Below are 20,526 nucleotides of genomic sequence, written 5' to 3' on the forward strand. Positions count from 1 at the left end.
GGAAGGGAAGGGAAGGGAAGGGAAGGGAAGGGAAGGGAAGGGAAGGTTTGGGAAGGGAAGGTTTGGGAAGGGAAGGGAAGGGAAGGGAAGGTTTGGGAAGGGAAGGGAAGGGAAGGGAAGGGAAGGGAAGGGAAGGGAAGGGAAGGGAAGGTTTGGGAAGGGAAGGGAAGGTTTGGGAAGGGAAGGGAAGGTTTGGGAAGGGAAGGGAAGGGAAGGGAAGGGAAGGGAAGGGAAGGGAAGGGAAGGGAAGGGAAGGGGAGGGAAGGGAAGGGAAGGGAAGGGAAGGGAAGGTTTGGGAAGGGAAGGGAAGGGAAGGGAAGGGAAGGGAAGGGAAGGGAAGGGAAGGGAAGGGAAGGTTTGGGAAGGGAAGGTTTGGGAAGGGAAGGGAAGGGAAGGGAAGGGAAGGGAAGGGAAGGGAAGGGAAGGGAAGGGAAGGGAAGGGAAGGGAAGGGAAGGGAAGGAAGGGAAGGGAAGGGAAGGGAAGGGAAGGGAAGGGAAGGGAAGGGAAGGGAAGGGAAGGGAAGGGAAGGGAAGGGAAGGGAAGGTTTGGGAAGGGAAGGTTTGGGAAGGGAAGGGAAGGTTTGGGAAGGGAAGGGAAGGGAAGGGAAGGGAAGGGAAGGGAAGGGAAGGGAAGGTTTGGGAAGGGAAGGGAAGGTTTGGGAAGGGAAGGGAAGGTTTGGGAAGGGAAGGGAAGGGAAGGGAAGGGAAGGGAAGGGAAGGGAAGGGAAGGGAAGGGAAGGGAAGGGAAGGGAAGGGAAGGGAAGGGAAGGGAAGGGAAGGGAAGGGAAGGGAAGGTTTGGGAAGGGAAGGGAAGGGAAGGGAAGGTTTGGGAAGGGAAGGGAAGGTTTGGGAAGGGAAGGGAAGGTTTGGGAGGAAGGGAAGGGAAGGGAAGGGAAGGGAAGGGAAGGGAAGGGAAGGGAAGGGAAGGAAGGGAAGGGAAGGGAAGGGAAGGGAAGGGAAGGGAAGGGAAGGGAAGGGAAGGGAAGGGAAGGGAAGGGAAGGGAAGGGAAGGGAAGGTTTGGGAAGGGAAGGGAAGGGAAGGTTGGGAAGGGAAGGTTTGGGAAGGGAAGGTTAGGTTTGGGAAGGGAAGGGAAGGGAAGGGAAGGGAAGGTTTGGGAAGGGAAGGTTTGGGAAGGGAAGGGAAGGGAAGGGAAGGGAAGGGAAGGGAAGGGAAGGGAAGGGAAGGGAAGGGAAGGGAAGGGAAGGGAAGGGAAGGGAAGGGAAGGGAAGGTTTGGGAAGGGAAGGGAAGGGAAGGGAGGTTTGGGAAGGGAAGGGAAGGGAAGGGAAGGGAAGGGAAGGGAAGGGAAGGGAAGGTTTGGGAAGGGAAGGGAAGGGAAGGGAAGGTTTGGGAAGGGAAGGGAAGGGAAGGGAAGGGAAGGGAAGGGAAGGGAAGGGAAGGGAAGGGAAGGGAAGGGAAGGGAAGGGAAGGGAAGGGAAGGGAAGGGAAGGGAAGGGAAGGGAAGGAAGGTTTGGGAAGGGAAGGGAAGGGGAAGGGAAGGGAAGGGAAGGGAAGGGAAGGGAAGGGAAGGGAAGGGAAGGGAAGGGAAGGTTTGGGAAGGGAAGGGAAGGAAGGGAAGGGAAGGGAAGGGAAGGGAAGGGAAGGGAAGGGAAGGTTTGGGAAGGGAAGGGAAGGGAAGGGAAGGTTTGGGAAGGGAAGGGAAGGTTTGGGAAGGGAAGGGAAGGGAAGGGAAGGGAAGGGAAGGGAAGGGAAGGGAAGGGAAGGGAAGGGAAGGGAAGGGAAGGGAAGGGAAGGGAAGGGAAGGGAAGGGAAGGGAAGGGAAGGGAAGGGAGGGAAGGGAAGGGTTGGTTGGGAAGGGAAGGGAAGGGAAGGGAAGGGAAGGGAAGGGAAGGGAAGGGAAGGTTGGGAAGGGAAGGGAAGGTTTGGGATGGGAAGGGAAGGTTTGGGAAGGGAAGGGAAGGGAAGGGAAGGGAAGGGAAGGGAAGGGAAGGGAAGGGAAGGAAGGGAAGGGAAGGGAAGGGAAGGGAAGGGAAGGGAAGGGAAGGGGAAGGGAAGGGAAGGGAAGGGAAGGGAAGGGAAGGGAAGGGAAGGTTTGGGAAGGGAAGGGAAGGGAAGGGAAGGGAAGGGAAGGTTTGGGAAGGGAAGGGAAGGTTTGGGAAGGGAAGGGAAGGTTTGGGAAGGGAAGGGAAGGGAAGGGAAGGGAAGGGAAGGTTTGGGAAGGGAAGGGAAGGGAAGGGAAGGGAAGGGAAGGGAAGGGAAGGGAAGGGAAGGGAAGGGAAGGGAAGGGAAGGGAAGGGAAGGGAAGGGAAGGTTTGGGAAGGGAAGGGAAGGGAAGGGAAGGGAAGGGAAGGGAAGGGAAGGGAAGGGAAGGGAAGGGAAGGTTTGGAAGGGAAGGTTTGGGAAGGGAAGGGAAGGGAAGGGAAGGTTTGGGAAGGGAAGGGAAGGGAAGGGAAGGGAAGGGAAGGGAAGGGAAGGGAAGGGAAGGGAAGGGAAGGGAAGGGAAGGGAAGGGAAGGGAAGGGAAGGGAAGGGAAGGGAAGGTTTGGGAAGGGAAGGTTTGGGAAGGGAAGGGAAGGGAAGGTTTGGGAAGGGAAGGGAAGGTTTGGGAAGGGAAGGGAAGGGAAGGGAAGGGAAGGGAAGGGAAGGGAAGGGAAGGGAAGGGAAGGGAAGGAAGGGAAGGGAAGGGAAGGGAAGGGAAGGGAAGGGAAGGGAAGGGAAGGGAAGGGAAGGGAAGGGAAGGGAAGGGAAGGGAAGGGAAGGGAAGGGAAGGGAAGGGAAGGGAAGGGAAGGGAAGGGAAGGGAAGGGAAGGGAAGGGAAGGGAAGGGAAGGGAAGGGAAGGGAAGGGAAGGAAGGGAAGGGAAGGTTTGGGAAGGGAAGGGAAGGTTTGGGAAGGGAAGGGAAGGTTTGGGAAGGGAAGGGAAGGGAAGGGAAGGGAAGGGAAGGGAAGGGAAGGGAAGGGAAGGTTTGGGAAGGGAAGGGAAGGTTTGGGAAGGGAAGGGAAGGGAAGGGAAGGGAAGGGAAGGTTTGGGAAGGGAAGGGAAGGGAAGGGAAGGGAAGGTTTGGGAAGGGAAGGTTTGGGAAGGGAAGGGAAGGGAAGGTTTGGGAAGGGAAGGGAAGGTTTGGGAAGGGAAGGTTTGGGAAGGGAAGGTTTGGGAAGGGAAGGGAAGGTTTGGGAAGGGAAGGGAAGGGAAGGGAAGGGAAGGGAAGGGAAGGGAAGGGAAGGGAAGGGAAGGGAAGGGAAGGGAAGGGAAGGGAAGGGAAGGGAAGGGAAGGGAAGGAAGGGAAGGGAAGGGAAGGGAAGGGAAGGGAAGGTTTGGGAAGGGAAGGGAAGGGAAGGTTTGGGAAGGGAAGGGAAGGGAAGGGAAGGGAAGGGAAGGGAAGGGAAGGGAAGGGAAGGGAAGGGAAGGGAAGGGAAGGGAAGGGAAGGGAAGGTTTGGGAAGGGAAGGGAAGGGAAGGGAAGGTTTGGGAAGGGAAGGGAAGGGAAGGGGAAGGGAAGGGAAGGGAAGGGAAGGGAAGGGAAGGAAGGGAAGGGAAGGGAAGGGAAGGGAAGGGAAGGGAAGGGAAGGGAAGGGAAGGGAAGGGAGGGAAGGGAAGGGAAGGGAAGGGAAGGGAAGGGAAGGGAAGGGAAGGGAAGGGAAGGGAAGGGGAAGGGAAGGGAAGGGAAGGGAAGGGAAGGGAAGGGAAGGGAAGGGAAGGTTTGGGAAGGGAAGGGAAGGTTTGGGAAGGGAAGGGAAGGGAAGGGAAGGGAAGGGAAGGGAAGGGAAGGGAAGGGAAGGGAAGGGAAGGGAAGGGAAGGGAAGGGAAGGGAAGGGAAGGGAAGGGAAGGGAAGGGAAGGGAAGGGAAGGGAAGGTTTGGGAAGGGAAGGGAAGGGAAGGGAAGGGAAGGGAAGGGAAGGGATGGTTTGGGAAGGGAAGGGAAGGGAAGGGAAGGAAGGGAAGGGAAGGGAAGGGAAGGGAAGGGAAGGGAAGGGAAGGGAAGGGAAGGGAAGGGAAGGTTTGGGAAGGGAAGGTTTGGGAAGGGAAGGTTTGGGAAGGGAAGGGAAGGGAAGGGAAGGGAAGGGAAGGGAAGGGAAGGGAAGGGAAGGGAAGGGAAGGGAAGGGAAGGGAAGGGAAGGGGAAGGGAAGGGAAGGGAAGGGAAGGGAAGGGAAGGGAAGGGAAGGGAAGGGAAGGGAAGGGAAGGGAAGGGAAGGGAAGGGAAGGGAAGGGAAGGGAAGGGAAGGGAAGGGAAGGGAAGGGAAGGGAAGGAAGGGAAGGGAAGGGAAGGGAAGGGAAGGGAAGGGAAGGGAAGGGAAGGGAAGGGAAGGGAAGGGAAGGGAAGGGAAGGGAAGGGAAGGGAAGGGAAGGGAAGGGGAAGGGAAGGGAAGGGAAGGGAAGGGAGGGAAGGTTTGGGAAGGGAAGGGAAGGGAAGGGAAGGGAAGGGAAGGGAAGGGAAGGGAAGGGAAGGGAAGGGAAGGGAAGGGAAGGTTTGGGAAGGGAAGGGAAGGGAAGGGAAGGGAAGGGAAGGGAAGGGAAGGGAAGGGAAGGGAAGGGAAGGGAAGGGAAGGGAAGGGAAAGACAGCATTTCTCCTTAGGTCATGAATGTGGTCATAGTTACCTTTATTGGTTTACATTTTTGAGCTTAAAGTAGACCATCAAAACAGCAACAGAGAGAGAGAGGAAGGAAGAGAGCAGCACAAGGTAACTAGAAAGCAGTGAACTGGGGAGAGGTCCCATTGCTGATGGAAGGTGGAGGCAATGGCAAATCCACAAGGCGTCATGAACAATGCCTAAGAAAAGCCCAGGCTTATGAAAATAGGAAGCAGGGTTGAAATCTGGTCTGCTCTGAATTAGGCAGAACTGCTGCTTTTAGCTCAATCAGCCATGTAGCTGAACATCCCTGCACAGCCCTGGGGACTCACATTCCCCTTCAGTCTGCATGCAGTTTTCCATCCTTTGTCTCCCCAACATCTGAACAAGCGCTGTGGTTGTGCTCAGAGCGCTCCCAGGCCCAGCACTCTGGCAGGTAGAGCTGGTCTGCTTCTGTCTTCAAAACTCAGGAGCTCCAGGGCTTCAACTGCGTGGTGCCGACTGCAGAGTCAGTTATGGAGTTGCTGTAACAGAAGTTATAATAATTGAGTGCCACATCTGGCTCAGCTGAGGTCTCTAGGTATGATGGTAGCCTGCAGGAAGGCTTTGCAGTTGTTCAGCAGGGGCTGAACACAAAACACTCCAACAAGGCAGAGGTAGCAGTGGCCTGCTTTGGCAGGGGAGAGGAAAACACTATTCCTGTGGTTTCCATGTCATTTCTACACCCATTTTTATAAATATTCTCTAACTCAGCGTGATCCATCAGCACAGATTCAAAGGCCATCTCGTGAGGACTTCTGAACTTGCAGAGTTTATCTAACAAAAGGGAGGCATTCTGCAAATAAGGGCCTGGAAATTAAGAATTCCTATTCTGTCTGAGATATAGGATTACCTCTGAGATTACCGTTTACTCATTTCCCAGCAATGCTTATAGATTAATTATTTCAAGACAACATTCCAAACTTTTTTCACAAGAGGCCCTGTTAATGTGACCTTCCTTAACTACTCTTTTGGTCAGCATACCCCAAATAAAGGCTGCACAAATATTTGAGGAGGCACAGGAAAGCTCTTTTGATATCTAAAATCCCATAGTTCTTATAAGAGACTAGGAGAAGATAATATTCATGTCCCACTCAAATGTCTCTCGAAGCATTGGATTTTAATTCTGCTGCAGATTTTGATGGGCGTTATGTTCTCTTACTGTGTGTATTTTCATGAAACATTATTGAGTACTGACATACGGTATTGAAATGCTTTTCAATACCATCCCATTTTAATAACTAATAAATTTATAGTATCTAGAGGGTATATAGGACCATCAAAGCTAATGGAAGCCATTCTTTGGACTTTAATGCAAACTCACATTACGATCTCCAAGTTACATTTTAAGTCTGTGCAGTATTTTGGAAGTTCCTAGGAAGAAGGTGTTCCAGAAAGAGGAAAAATCACTGCAAGTTGTAGCTGTTCCTCCAGGATAAATTATTCTTCAAGAATAGAATATATTATGTAATTCTTATAAATTGTGTACAAGACTTCAAAAAAATCAACAAAACCCAATTTGTTAAAATACATGTTAATCACAGTTTCACAACCTAACAAAACAGCAACTTACATGATTTTCAGTTAATACTTTCCATTTAAAAGTCAGAGCATAACAGGAGAACTGAATCAGTTATGACACGGAAATAATGCTCAGATAAATATATTTAACTTAAAGGAAAGGCTTGTTCATCTCTGCATTAAACGTGGAATGATTAATGCCTCAGCTATTGTTTTAATACCTAAAGGGCAACAACTACTATTTTCCCACTGAACTCCAGCACTGACTCAGCGTGCGGTTGTATGAGGTGTTCCTCTCTGGATGTGTCAACTGAAAAGAGAGACTCCTGCAACTGCAGCTCAGCTCTGAAGTCAGAGCAAATGGAAAGAGGCACGTAGTCAGGGCCTGACGATGCTGGCATAAATATTTATTTTTTTTCTGTCAGTCTGCTTTCCCATTAAATGTCAGTTTGGTTTTAAGATTTTATTATTTAATCATACATTACAGTCACACCTGTTAATCTTACTGTATACTGCTAGGTGTGTGGTACACAGGGGGAAGCCAGGAAAACCTCACAATGGATGCTTTCTAGGTGCAGACGTGCAGTTTACACAAGTACAGTTTAGCATTTTGGATCGTAAAAGCTAAAGTTCATTTAAAGTGGATTGACTGAGAGAAAGGACTTTCAGCTCTCTCCAGTACACATTGGTTGCTGTGGTAAATGTTTCTCTACCACAAGATGCAGTCCCAGACATGAGGTTTCATAACCCTTTGCCAACCCTTTCTCACTAACCAGATCAGTCCCGAGTCCTTTCCTTCTACACGCATTTTTAATCTTGGATTTTCAGTTGCTTAAAACTGTCCCAAACCAATCCACTTTGGGTTGAAACACCCTGTGCCCACTTTCTACAAGAAAAGAATTTCTTCCTTAGCTTAGTTTCAGTCTGAGAAAATCTCATTTATGTATATCTGCACTCTCAAATCACATGCCTCCCATGCGTTCCAAGTAAGGTCTTGCACTCACATAGCTAAAAATCACCACCAAAGCTGTACCTTTTGCATGTGGACACATGTAAACATTCCTGAGTCTCCTAGCAACATAAATAATGCTATCAAATAATAGAACTATAGCTACAATTATAGCAACAAATTTCCAAGTAAATGGTGTAACTAATATCCACCCTAATGGGACAGAAGCTAGGAATAAAAGAATAACACAGATTGAGCCATGTGGGAATTTCCATCAGGTTCTCAAAAGTGGAGTGAACACAAACCCTACACCTTGGCTGTTTACTTCAAAGAGGGTCCCTCTAGACAGAAGAGCTTCCTGCTACTCCCCAGATTTACTATTATTTGCAAATAGATAGATCTAGATATACACATATATAATGTATATTTCAAGTACAGGCATATGTACACATATAGGTATTTATATTATATGCATGTAAAATATATATTAAACATCTTTTTGCTATTACATATGAAGCATAACCTATTTATAGACAGGTATATATGAATAATCACCTTTTTTTTTTTAATGCACTGGTCCCATAAATTCAGAGGATTAGGACTCAGCAACCAAAAGCATAGCATTCCATTCCATGCCCAGATCTCCCTGTGATAAGTGGGCTTCACAATAAAGCTGAGCTTTTCCCCAGCAAGAGACAGCTTAAAATGCTGAACATGGATTTTTTTTCTCTAGCCAGACCACAAAACCCTTTCTCAAGGAAGAATGACCTCATATCTTATTAACCCAAGCACAAAGTGAGTGAGCTCACACACACACACATCCCCTAGCATACACATGTACATACAACCACACAGCCAAGCAAAAGCTAAAAGACAGACTTCTAGAAGTAGGACTTTAAAGGAAAAGTACCTAAACATAGATTTTAAGTTCCTTTCTGAAAGTAATGCTTAACAATGGTTCTTCTAGAGCTTTGAAAATTACATTAAGAATTTGCAGACTTATTTTATACCTTTTATTTTTCTTTCTCTTATTTGAATCTAATAGGCAAATAATTAAAAAAAAATCCATATTTGTCTTCTCTTTGGATTGCTTAATGGTGAAAAGCAATTTGATAATTTTTTTTATAAATACTCCCATAGGACAGAATATGCAGAAACAATTCAGGACAAGAAGCACTAAAGCTGCAGAGAAAACCTGCAGAACAGCAGTGAGTAGCTGGACAATGCCATGGAAATGAAATCCTATAAAAGTGGGAGGAAAAGAAATCATACTTCTGTGTATCCTTGCATGGTGTATTTGCACTCCTAATTGTGATTGCCCTGTATTAATAATGACACAGTAGAAGTGGAAAAGACAGAGATTATAACTATTCTGATAAAAATAAATTAAAGCAAGGCTTGCACAGGAAGAGAAAGGAAATGGACTACAACTTCATGCTGGAAAAAAACAGATGACAGAGGAGAAATATAGTAGCATCTACAAAATTGTGAATGGCAAAGGGAAGATGAGCAGAAAATTTCTATTCCTTATTTCTCATAACACAAAAAATTAGGGAGAATTCAGTTCCCTCCATATCAAACACAAACACAAAGAAGTACTTTTTTCAGACAACGCAATAATTAAATTGTGAAAGACCACCACAGGATGTTGTGGAGGCCAGCACTGTAACTGAGCTCAGGAAAGGTTTTAGCAAAACTCAGGAAGAATAAGTTTATTGGTGGCTGTTCAAAATGATGGTACAATGCATCCTCCAGTCATTCTTTAAATCAGCGATTACTGAGAGACAGGAGAATTTAACTGGAGGAGATGATTCACTTCATGTTAACCTCTGTGTTTGCTTCTGGTCCTTGTCACAGGCCAGCTGCACCTCGATTCTGATTTAATATGGTTATTCTTAGGCTCTCTGAAGCCTTTAGATATCAAGACACATGTAAGTGTAGGTCCTACGAAATAATAAACATACACAGAGAACTACGACATTTGCCTCTCATACGTGCTGCAATACAATATCCACAAATTGATGAAGTGACCATACATGTTAACATGACTCAGCAAAAGACATATGATACAGGGTCATTTTCCCCCTTTATCTCTACACAATTTCACAGTTCCCTTACTTTTGGTACGTGCAACCATTTTAATGTCTGAATGCCCATTTTAAAAGGACTACTTGCTGGCTCAATGCTAGGCCTATGCACAGGGTGGTTTGTGTCATTGATTCCACAGGTGTAACATAATCCAGGAGTTGGATTTTTCATAAAATGAAGAAATATGTATTGCAGACTGGTGCAGGGCATTGTGTGACTTCAGTGCTTGTTGAAGAAGCTAATCCCGTCTGAGGCCAGACAAGTGCTACAAGTTTTCCAAGTCATCCTGCTCTGCCTTTCATCCCTGATATAGGTTCCAGCCCATTTATATATCAGCCCCTGTTGTGCTTGGTTCTGAACCAGAAAAGCTCAGCAGTCTTTCCTTAGCTTAAGCACTTGGGCACTTTCTGTGAAGTTGGGCTATTTGTTCTTACTATGTGCTTTGTTTTCTCATAGGTTTAGTGCACAAATCTGGCTTTCAGCACACTTTCTATTCCCCTTCCCCCCATGACTTCAAAGTATGGATTTTGTAGCAGCTGTATCTTTATTATTCTTTAGGTATCAAGATGAAGAAACCAAGCTCATGTCAAATTAGGATATTAGCCCAAATCTCATGAGATGAAGAATCAGCCAGGGCACAACTGAAAGGGCACTGTCCCAAACTCATAAATCATTCCTAACAAACCCTACTGCAGTTTTCTTAGGATTGCCATAAATTTTCAAGGATCAACATTACTTTTGGAGTGCAGGCTACCTAAGCAAGGGTCTCATATGAAAACCGGGAGTGACAAGTGTAATTTTTAAATTGGTTTCCTTTGAACTTTTGGCAGCACGTTATTCTGTTTGCCATCTCCCCGTTTGCATTGTTATGTGAAATGCTGCTAAGTTTTCTGCCAGCCTGTAATCAATAGTAGCTGCTTATATTTAAAACATGTCATGTCACACTCTTGACATGTTGGGAAGTATCACAGCCCAGTATGATATATGGCTTTCAAATTTTTATTTTGCAACAAGAGGACCAACAGCCTAGATCGGCAAAAGCGACTTTGGTTATTAGAGTTTGGACATGAACTTGGCTTGCTAAAGCCAGAGAAATACAAGAGCCTCCTTTCATGCTCTTAATGAAATCATTAATTATTTCAGCAGCTCAAACTATACATCTCCAAACACTTTCCATTACTTTGCAAAAGGGTAGTCACATAGAAATTTTAGAAAAAAATATATTCTTCAATTTTGAATTCATAAATTCTAATCATAATTAGATTTTTGGTTTCAGGCATTTGAACAGTGATTTTCTCTCATCCTCTTATTCTGCCATACTGTGACTGAAGATTCTGGTGGAAAAAAAATTAAACTGAACAATATATCTGTATACTGTTGCCTTGTTGCAACTTAAATGAACTTCCTGAGCCTAAAAATTGGCCATGCTTCTGATTAGCAAAGAAACCATCTCAATAGACTTCTTCTTTATAGCCAAGCATTTACTGTACCTTACTGTGACCCTTTGCTATATTTCCCATGGTCACTAAATAGATGTTTTGATTAAATAATTAACCTGTTGACAATATCACAAATAATAATTAAATTATTTATCTTTCACGATTTAAGTAGGCACAGCTTCATCTTTTAAAACAGTATCCATTACAGAAATGAGCTTTTATATATGATAAATAAAACCAGATTTCAACTGCCAAAATCAAAAGAGGTCTTGGTGAAAACTGTTTCCAATCACAGAACTACGTTAATGCTGTCTGTGCTGTAGTACACTTAGGGAGAGAGAGAACTTCTGAAGTAAAGCAAAGGCTGACATTCAGGCTAGTTTTTTTAATCTTCCATGTAAAATATATAATTTAATTCTTTATTCTAAAAAGGCCAACTCCACTGGTACTACTTGTTTCAGCAAGCAGTCATTCATTGTCTTTCCCACATGACTGAAAATGGAGCCTGTGTGTTCTGTGGCGGCATAAAAAGAATAAAAAACATTTAGTAGCATGACAGATAATTCAAAATAAACAAGATGATACAAATAAATCAAAATTGCATTATTTCTGTTGCTTTTTTATGGTCAAGCACTGTATTCACATGCCTTGTCACAAGATAATGAAACCTATAATGAAACTTCTGCAAAACAAACTGGGAAAAAAATCCCAGTATTCCTTCACACAGCAGTGTTTTCATGGAACTTCATATATTGAATTTTTGGACTTAAAGGCGTGATTGCATAATTTATTAAGTGCTTCCAGCAAGACCCTGGAAATAACAACAGAAATGCAGAAAAACTTTATATATGTCCCTTGGACAGTATTCTTAGGAAACCTTGCAGTTATTATCATAATTATAAATTAAGCAATCTGCTTTAACTGGGATTTGAGAGAGTGGTTTCAGGTCAGTGAACTGGGTGGTTTGGTTCTTTGGAGCAACTTGAAAGACTCCCTATGAATTACTTAAGCAGGTAATGTAAAACCAGATGCTTCTAAAGTAGCTGTGATAGCAGAGGGCTACAATCAAACTGTGCACAAAAATAAGGAAGCTGGTATAAATCAACTGTAGGAGGTAAACTTATTACACAAGTGAGACATCCACAAAGGGCAATGATAGACTTGAGGGAATTAAAAAAAAGGACAGAAAATACATATTTTTCATACTTAGGTGAAAGCTCAGGAACAGGAAGACTGAAATATGCTTTTTTGTAACCTAACTGTAGTTGATTGAAGTTCATTATAAGAACTACAATATACAGGTAAAGTGACATACCTGTGAACTTTGCATTTGGCAAAATATTTCTTGGATTTTGGGGCTCTCAAACCATGCCACTACACTAATGGCATGAAATAAGACAAAGTCACAACATTATTTTTAACCTGTTGTAGTTCTTCTTGTCTTTAAGCAATAACATTCTTATTTTCTTTCCACCCCTCAAAGGAGGTTGTGTGCTTTTTGCAACACAAAAAAAAACCCCAAAACCAACACCCTAGAATCCTTCTCACTAATATTATTCACAGCTGTCTCCAGTTTGACTTCTAGCCTCTTCTTTTGGCTAATGCAGCTCTCAGATAAGTTTCCAACCTCTTTCTCTCGGCTAAGTCCCAAATCTCCTCCTCTATCCACATCCTCATAAACTGCTCATTTCTTCTGTTCAGCAACACCCTGTTTAAATTTCATGTTGCACTGGGCACTGTGTTTCATTAGCTTTCTTTACTTGGCCATTTAGAACCTTATCCAGATGATCTCTGCTCTTTTCCCCCCTTCCCTTTCTTTGGCTTTGCTCTGTGCTATCCTTAACCCTTCCTTTGTGATTATCATGTGTTTGCATTACCATAACAGCCAAGAGCTTAACTATGGACTGAGACCAACAGTATGAGGCCTCACAAAACACAGAACCTTTGTTCATTCTCAGACTACTTTTAGAATGATGATACGTGAAATTGCCTCCATCCAGTTCCATCCTTCATTCAATCTCTCACTTGTACAGGCTTGAAATTAAGTTTAACACAATTAATATCTCAGCTGAGCTCCAAATCCACACACTTTTTTTTCCTGTTTCTCCCTGATGATAAGAGTCTTTTCAAACACACAGTCTCTTGGGTCTATGGTTCTGAACTTTCCTTTTTTGGGGGTGTGTGTACGTGTGCGGATTGAGATATTCTGGTGCTTCCAACACTTGTTTTACACTCGATGTTTTCCTCTTTCAATATCTTCAGAAGGTGTCCTGAATACAAAAGCTTTCATCTGGGTGCTTCACCCCTGTATCTTAATCCTCAGCCATTGCAGGTTGGTTATCACCTGCTCTGTTCAGAGTATTGCCCAAATCATCCTCTCCGCAATTTTTTTCAGTGAATTGTAATTTATACCATTCATGGCCTTCTGCTTCCTCCCCCTTCTTTCCTAAAACTACAAACAAACAAACAAAGACATAAACAAGCCCAACCTGAAACAATCAACCAAAAACTCCTTATATCCCTCCTTTCAGATCCTTTCACAACTGAACTTTGTTTTACCTGGCTGGTTAGTTCTTGCCATACTCCCATCTTCGCTACTGGCAATTCCTGCTTTCGCTGCCTGTTCATCCACATCTACCTCACATTCCCCTGTGCTTTCTCTCCTTCTATCCCTTATGCCATTAAGCCATTTCCTTACACACCTGAAGTTTTATCTGCCTTTTTTTATAGACAGTGGGCTGGACTGATACAAAGCTGACTGAAATGGTTTGGATTTAATGTCATCCCATTTGCCCTCTCCCTATTTGCTTGTTTTCTTCCTCTTTTGCAACTTGGCCTTCCACTGGATTGTAAAGCAGAAGCTATTTTTGTACCACAGGAATCTCCAGCACTGAGTGCAGCAGAGCCTTGGCTTCCTTGCAGCCTGAAGATGTTCTCTATTGTGCAAAAGCTGCGTAGAAGGTACAGGGGGGTTTGGAGGCCCCAGCACTTGGCAAAACTTAACACGACTGTCTTAGCGCAGCTTTAGTGTGTTTATGAGAAAAGGCCCTAAAATTTAACAAAGATGTTGTTTTGTGTATTCTTAACGTGCACTTTTTTTTTCTTTTTTGCCAGTAAGTGTATTTTGAGGCGTAACAAGTAAACAGCTTACACAAGCCTGAGCCTGAAGCTGAGCACCTGCAACTCAAATAAGATCATCATTGTTTGAGTCAGGTTTAAATAATTTACTACAAATTGGCTTTCCTATAGGTGTTGACAAGCACATCATCACTACTCACTAATGAGTACAGGATTCCAGAGGTCTGCACAGATATCACACTCCTCCTCAGACTGCGCATGTGTCCCTCGAAACAAAGTATTTCATAAACAAGCACCTGGAGACCTTGATTAAAAAACACCTGCTCTGAAGCTGTTGGGAAGACAGATTGCAGAGTGTGCAGGTGGCCTTCACAGTGTGGGGTGTTGATATTTCTGATATCTGTAGACACTGAAATAAAGTTTGCTTCCCTTCCTCCCACACACAGACCCAACCCTTCATGCTGGTTGGTTTTAGGAGGAGTGTGCCCTCAAAGAGGTGGTTGAGGGAGAGTCTGACACAGATTGACAGTGGCTGCAATGAAAAAAGGGATGAGTCTAACAACCCTGCCTTTGTGGCAGGACAGGCCCTTGTTATTACTGATTGCCTTTTGGTCTGACATTGCAAAAGTAGTGATATTTGGTGAAAAGAGGACAAGGGCATCCCAGGGGTAATTAAGTGATAAGCAACCATCTGGTAAGCTTCACCACCTGTTGCATAATTTTTCCCTTTTCATGCCTGTGACTCCATGGATTGTTAACAAAAGCCTGTACAGATGTAATCAGGTCTGACATCCCCCCTGAGTTCTGCAAGCTCTTTATCTCTATACAAAGGAGATCCCTCAAATTTAATGTCGTTTTTTTCTGGTTAACTGGTCCTGGCACAAGGTTCTCACAGGAGTTTCAGTGCTGTGCTTTGAAAGATGGAAAATAATAAAGTGAGGAAGAGCTCTGTCAGGTTTGGGCACATCTGAAGAATTTCTTCAGTGACTTGGGTCTGAAAGATTTTCCAGAAAGGCCTGGAATAGCCACATGCCCTGAGTGACTTAACTCTTTGTGGGAAGCCCAGGAGCTTTTTCTGTCTGTGTGTAGATATAATTTCAAAACTGATTCATCACTCAGGCTGAAGCAAGAAGCTTATCCATGCCTAATTACTGGGCCTTTGCCGAAAGCAACATCAAGCAGATCCCCTTGGTTACTTCAGGCCTACTTGTCCTGCTGCAGAAGCAAGGCTTGTTCAGGAGGGTAATTCAAGTTAGTCAGACAGCAAGTGCAACACTTCAACAGGACAAAGATGGGAAAACCACTTATTTTGTTTCCAACCTGCAAGGCAATTGAGAAATTGAAATATTTCTGATACAATAGAAGCCAACTCCTTGCTGTTACTCTGATGTACAGGTTGAAGCGATGACTACAGCCTCCTTATGTCAAAGCTGTGTATTACAACCTGGAATCTCAGTCCTGCCAGCACAGCAACGTACATATCCTTCCTGGAGCTGTCCTCAGCCTGCACTAAGTACACACTGCTTTGTTTTCACAGGCCTTATGACTACAGAGGCCATCCCTGAGTCATATGGGCAGCTCTCAGAAAACTCCCATGTGTTATTCCCTCAAGTATCTTAAGGGCTCAGAACATGGAGCGATTTCTGAAAGAGCAGCAGAACCCAGGAGCTCTGACTGTCACTGTCCAGTCCTGCCCAGAGCCAAAACTCTTCCATCTCCCACAGCCACTGAAATTGCTTCAAGTATCTGGCAGAAACAAAGTAGTGAATATTCCTAGGAAATGAAAAAGAGCTTTTAGAGAGCACCACTTATAGGTCAGACCAAACACAAAGAGCAATATTTCTGGTTTTAAAAGAGATGAAATCTGGAGGTGAAGGAGCAATTAACTTAATCTCAGTGTAAGGCAAGTTGCTATAAGAAACAGTTTCATCATCTTGGGCTAAACAAATAATAGCAAATAACTTTTATAGTTTATCCTTATTTATTTATTCAGGTTAATTGAATTTCACATTTCACATAGTAAATTTAGAACCCTAACCTGCAAGGGTTAATTGAAACTCCTAAAAAATGTTCTTGCTCACATCTTCTGCTATTCAAGCTTGTTATGCATTGTGTCACGGGCAATTCCACAGGCTACATTTCACTATGCATGACCTGACTGAAGGAAGTCAGGTGGTCATTCCACTTGGTTATTGCAGCTTAAGGTTCACAACCTGTGGGACATCATGTCTGGAGAAGAAACCACATATTCAAAATTTGGAGAAGGGGTGACTGTATAAGATGCTGACCACCATCCAAATGAAGTGAATGAAGAGAACCAGTTTGGCTTCAGTGGGAGCTGGACCGGATCCCATGACTTCTGGGAAGAGTTTAAAGATGTAGTTTGTTCACTGGGAATTAGGGATATGAAAATGGATAATTAATGTGGTATGAAAGATGAGAATACAGGATCATTTTACTTTCATAGGAGCAAAGGAAGGAACAAAGCACATCTGAGTCAAAGCAGAGGATTCACTTAACAGTTCCAGTCATTTCTACTTCTTAAAACAAACAACAAGAAGCAAAAAAGTTCCTGGAAGTCAAACTGGAGATTATCAAAAATAATTAGATTAATAAAAAAAATGTATAAACCAAAGTTAAGTATTTCAGGAATGTTAGCAAATAAAGGCTGTGCTCATGGTAGAGCATGTTACGGCACATTGGTGTCCAGAATCACAGGCATGAATTCAAGCTTCAAACAACCAGGTTCTTTCCATCAGCCTAGGTGTGGAAAGGCAGCCTGTCTTCTGAGCTGGGAAGTCAAATGAGACTGGATGTAATCCTAAGTGGAACTTTTTCTCATGTTCCACAAGCTAGAGAAATAGAAAAGATCAAATAAAACTGTATCTCAGGAAAGCATACCTTAACCATAGTAGCCCCCAAGTGCCTATGGAAAAGGACAGAATCCCCCTTTTTTTCAAATAATCTGCAAACCTAAAGCTAAAGAAAGTATGTCTTAACTACACTATCCCTGTGTGCCACCAGAGAAGGAGCCTCCTTCCTTTTTCCTAGGTCACTCCTTCTTTTCACAACTTGCAATTCCCTTCCATTGTTACATCACAGCTGCCTGGACTTCTTCTTGTTTAACCAAGGCTGCTCAGAATAACTGTAAGACAGGATTTTTTCCTTAACTAAACAGTATTTTTTCACCCTTTGGAAACTATCAATTCATCACAAATGTAATTGGAAAGGTTGGGATGGGATGGAACTGAGAGAAACCGACAGTCAGGGATTAGGAATGAATCAGAGAAGGGAAGGACTTGAACTCTGCTGTCCCACATCCTAGATGAGTACATTAACCACTAAGCTATTCCAAGGCAGGAGGTGAGTCTGTCTCCTCTCAGAAATGTGTCTAAAGGGCTGGATTTTGTTCCAACATAGTGCAAAAACAAATTGCAAAGCTTCCTCCCCTTCACTCCCCAACTCTTTAAATTGGATTCTTGTTCTCCAGCCAGCCCTGCTTGGTAACAGCTTTGTGTAAGTTAAAAAGACCAGACACATTTCTTCCTATTGATACTTAATAGATATTCAGACACATACACGCACACACACACAAAGGAATAAAATAAGAGTCCAATCTATGTTAAAAGATATTTAAAGCTGAAGTCAAGACCAGACCTAGTGAGAGGCAGCCTAAGAACTCAAGGTTTCAGAGCACTAAACGAAAATACATGTACCATCAAAAAAGCGTGGTGACTGTTCACAGAATCATGGAATCAACTGGGTTGGAAAAGACCTCTGAGATCATCGAGTCCAACTTTTGACCTAACACCACCTTGTCTCAGCTTGTCTACTAGACCATGGCACCAAGTGCCACATCCAGTTTCTTCTTAAATACCTCCAGGGATGGTGACTCCACCACCTCCCTGGGCAGCCTATTCCAATGCCCAATCACTCTCTCTGTAAAGAGCTTCTTCCTAATGTCCAGCCCAAATCTCTCCCGGTGCAGCTTAAGACTGTGCCCTCTTGTCCTACTGCTGGTTGTCTGGAAGAAGAAACCGATACCCACCTCGTTCAATTATCGGTCCAAATGCCAAAAGCATTTGGAGGGGGTGTGTTCATAAGTCTCCCTTCAGTGGGGCTCTAAACCAGCTGCTGTTTCTTTCAGGTTTCTTCCTTACAGGTTAAGAGTCAAGCAGAGGCTTTGTGGTAGAAACAGCACAGGTGGGATGGATCGCTGTGCCTTTGGAGAAGGGATGGTCAGGGAGCCGGGACTCCTCACCCAGCCGGAGCCGGAGCCGCAGCCGGGGCGGCAGCGCCCCTCGGGGCCCGTGCCCGGGGCCGTGTCCGCGGGCAGGTGTCCGGCAGTGCCGGAGGAGCGGAGCGGCAGCGGGGCCGCTCCACCATGGACAGCTCACTGGGGCTGCCCGGCCCCGCCGCCGGAGCCCGGCCCCGCTCCGCCGCCCGCAGGGGGACAGCGCCGGCCCCGCCGGCCCGCGGGGATTAATCACTGCCTCTTCGCCCTCGGATCTGGAAGTTATTCCTTTCGGTGTCTACTGGATTCTAGGAACCAGACAGAAGATTTGGCGAAACTCTCAGTTCAGTTCCGTACAGTTTTTCTTTTTTTTTTTTTTTTTTTTTTTTTTTTTTAATTTGGCTTCCTCCCCCCCACTCCCCGCCCTTTCTCGAGCTCATTAAATTAAATGCATATTGTCTAAATAAATGGCGCATTGTGTTGAGCCAGGGGAACTCCGGCTGCCCCTCGGGTGGGAGAGGCTGCTCTACTGAGCTGCTCTATCATTCTTTAATAAAGGAGATTAGTGCGTGCAGACGGAGTGCCACGGAACGTCTGGGTCTTGCTGGTGGGGAGGGAAAAAACGGGTTTCTCTTTCTCCCAGAGCAATCTTTTCACTCCACGGGAAGATTACAGCATCAAACGTGGGCTAAAGAGTTTCTCGTCTCTGACGGCCACCGGAGAGTCAGAGGAGAGGGGACAGAGCTGGGGACAGCGGAGTGCAGCAGGGCTGGGTTGCGGGTAAGAATGAATGTGTGCTAGAAAGTTTACCTCTCTCTGCAAGCAATCGTGTTTGCTACCAGTTGCACAGCAGCCTTGCCCTCAAGCCCACCCTGGGAGCCTTGGAAAAACTCTGGGCCTTTGCACCTCGCCTGCAGAGAGCTGCGCTCGCTGGCTTTGAACCTTCCTGGATCAGAGAGGTTGTGCAAGTCTTAGGGGATTTCTGGTCCTCGTAGGACGAGTGCAGCAATCACTGATGTGCCGCTCCCTTCCCTTCCCCGCCAGCCTCTCCAGCAGTCAGCACGCCTGTGTTTTTTTTGCTGAACACCATTTTTTCCACCCTGGGAAGGCTGGGGAGGTTAAACTCCCTGTCTGAACCGAAGCCCTGGACGAGTGCAACTGAGGTTATAGAAATCCGGGAGGGGAAATGACGAAAGTGCTTTATTGTGAATAAAACAAGAGGGAGGAGGGAGAGGCGGAACTTCACAGAGGTGAAGGATGGGAAGTTTGCAGAGCTGAGGATTTAGTCCGTCTCTGAGCACCGAGTGGGAGTTTAGTCATTATTTTCCTCTGTCCGCCTGAGGCTGCAAGGGCACCTCCTCCCCAGTGAGCTGAACCCACTTGATGGCTTTTGTTTCAAGGGAACGTTTCGCTCCCGAGAGGCTTCTGAGGGGAGCCCTGTCACACGCCCGCCCGCAGCCTCTGGCCCTATTCCCCGCTCGGGAATTACGTGCCAAACCCGGAGCAGGGACTTATCTTCCTAGCCAAACTCCCAGGTCGACTTCCTCGTAGGAAAGCTGATTTATGCCTGTTTATACGTAGGAAAAAGGAGGCAGAAGCCAAGTGCGGCATCCCTCCAAAATCTCATTGTCTTTGAGGTGGGAAGACGGGAGAAAGTGGAGGCAGAAAACCTAAAATGCTAAGGTTTGCCTTATCGTGGCAGAGAGGGCTCGACCAGAAAGGCAAACACAGGGTTTTGCTTCACCTCCCCGCAGCTGAAGCCTTTTCCAGGTCCAACAAAACGACCGGTTCCCTCCGTGCGTCCCGGCTGGGAAAACAACCAGCCACCGCAAGCTCCTCGCCTTGGCGTGGAGCCCTGTCGTAACCGAGGCCCCGGCAGGTGAAACCCGAACAAAAGTGTGGCTTTTCCTCGCTCCTGGACCCGGGGACAGCCGTGCCCGGGGATGTCCCGTACGCACAGGTGTGGAGACGGGAGCAGTACCAAAAGCATCGCTCCGCCGGTCCTTCCTCTAGTCCAGCGTCATCTTCTGTCACCCCTCCGAGGCCAGGGGACACCCGGAGCTGCCAGGGCGGAGCGGCCGGGCCGGTGGGGCGAGATGCTGCAGGTGGTGGTGGGTCCCTCCCGGGAGCCGCTGACCCGGGTGCGCATCTCCCGCCGCATCCCGGGCGCCGTCCTGCGGGAAGGGCGGGTTCAAACTCTAGGTGAGGGGATTTTTCTCCCCATCCTGCCACGGCGGAGGGCTCAGGCTTGCGGTGAGGCTTGGTACCAGGAGTTTGCTCACGGGTTAAGCATTTGTGTAGGTGGCAGGTGAAAAAGCACTGCGCCGGTTTTTGGAGATGACAGTCTTCAGCGGGGGGGCGGGGGGACAGAGGGGGCATCGTAGAATGGTATGATAATACGTCTCCTAAACGGGTTTGGCACTGCTCAGTTCCTGCCGTATTAGAAAAGCCATAGGTTTTTTTTCCTCTCTCCTTCCCCCCCCCCCCCCCCCACCCCAAGCCCACTGAGGCAGAGATGAGGCAAACTCAGCCATAGGAAGGTACTTAGTGATGTCACAAGTTTGGTCTTTTCAATAAAAGCAATGGAGAAGGGTCTCCTTCACTATATATATTAGGAGAATCTTCTGTTCTTCATAATAAAAAGAGCAGC

At 46.0% G+C, this 20,526-nt stretch overlaps 1 long non-coding RNA gene across 1 annotated transcript; it reads left to right on the forward strand.

Annotated features, from left to right (window-relative positions):
* The first annotated feature begins 592 nt into the window (after positions 1-592).
* Positions 593-4,000, forward strand: LOC127462247 (uncharacterized). The gene is made up of 3 exons (XR_007900372.1): positions 593-654; positions 3,657-3,811; positions 3,941-4,000. It is a non-coding gene; the product is annotated as an uncharacterized LOC127462247 (long non-coding RNA).
* The last annotated feature ends 16,526 nt before the right edge of the window (positions 4,001-20,526 follow it).

This window comes from Manacus candei, unplaced genomic scaffold (assembly GCF_025592945.1).
Source record: "Manacus candei isolate 608988 ecotype Guabito, Panama unplaced genomic scaffold, ASM2559294v1 h1tg000124l, whole genome shotgun sequence".
Lineage (NCBI taxonomy): Eukaryota > Metazoa > Chordata > Aves > Passeriformes > Pipridae > Manacus > Manacus candei.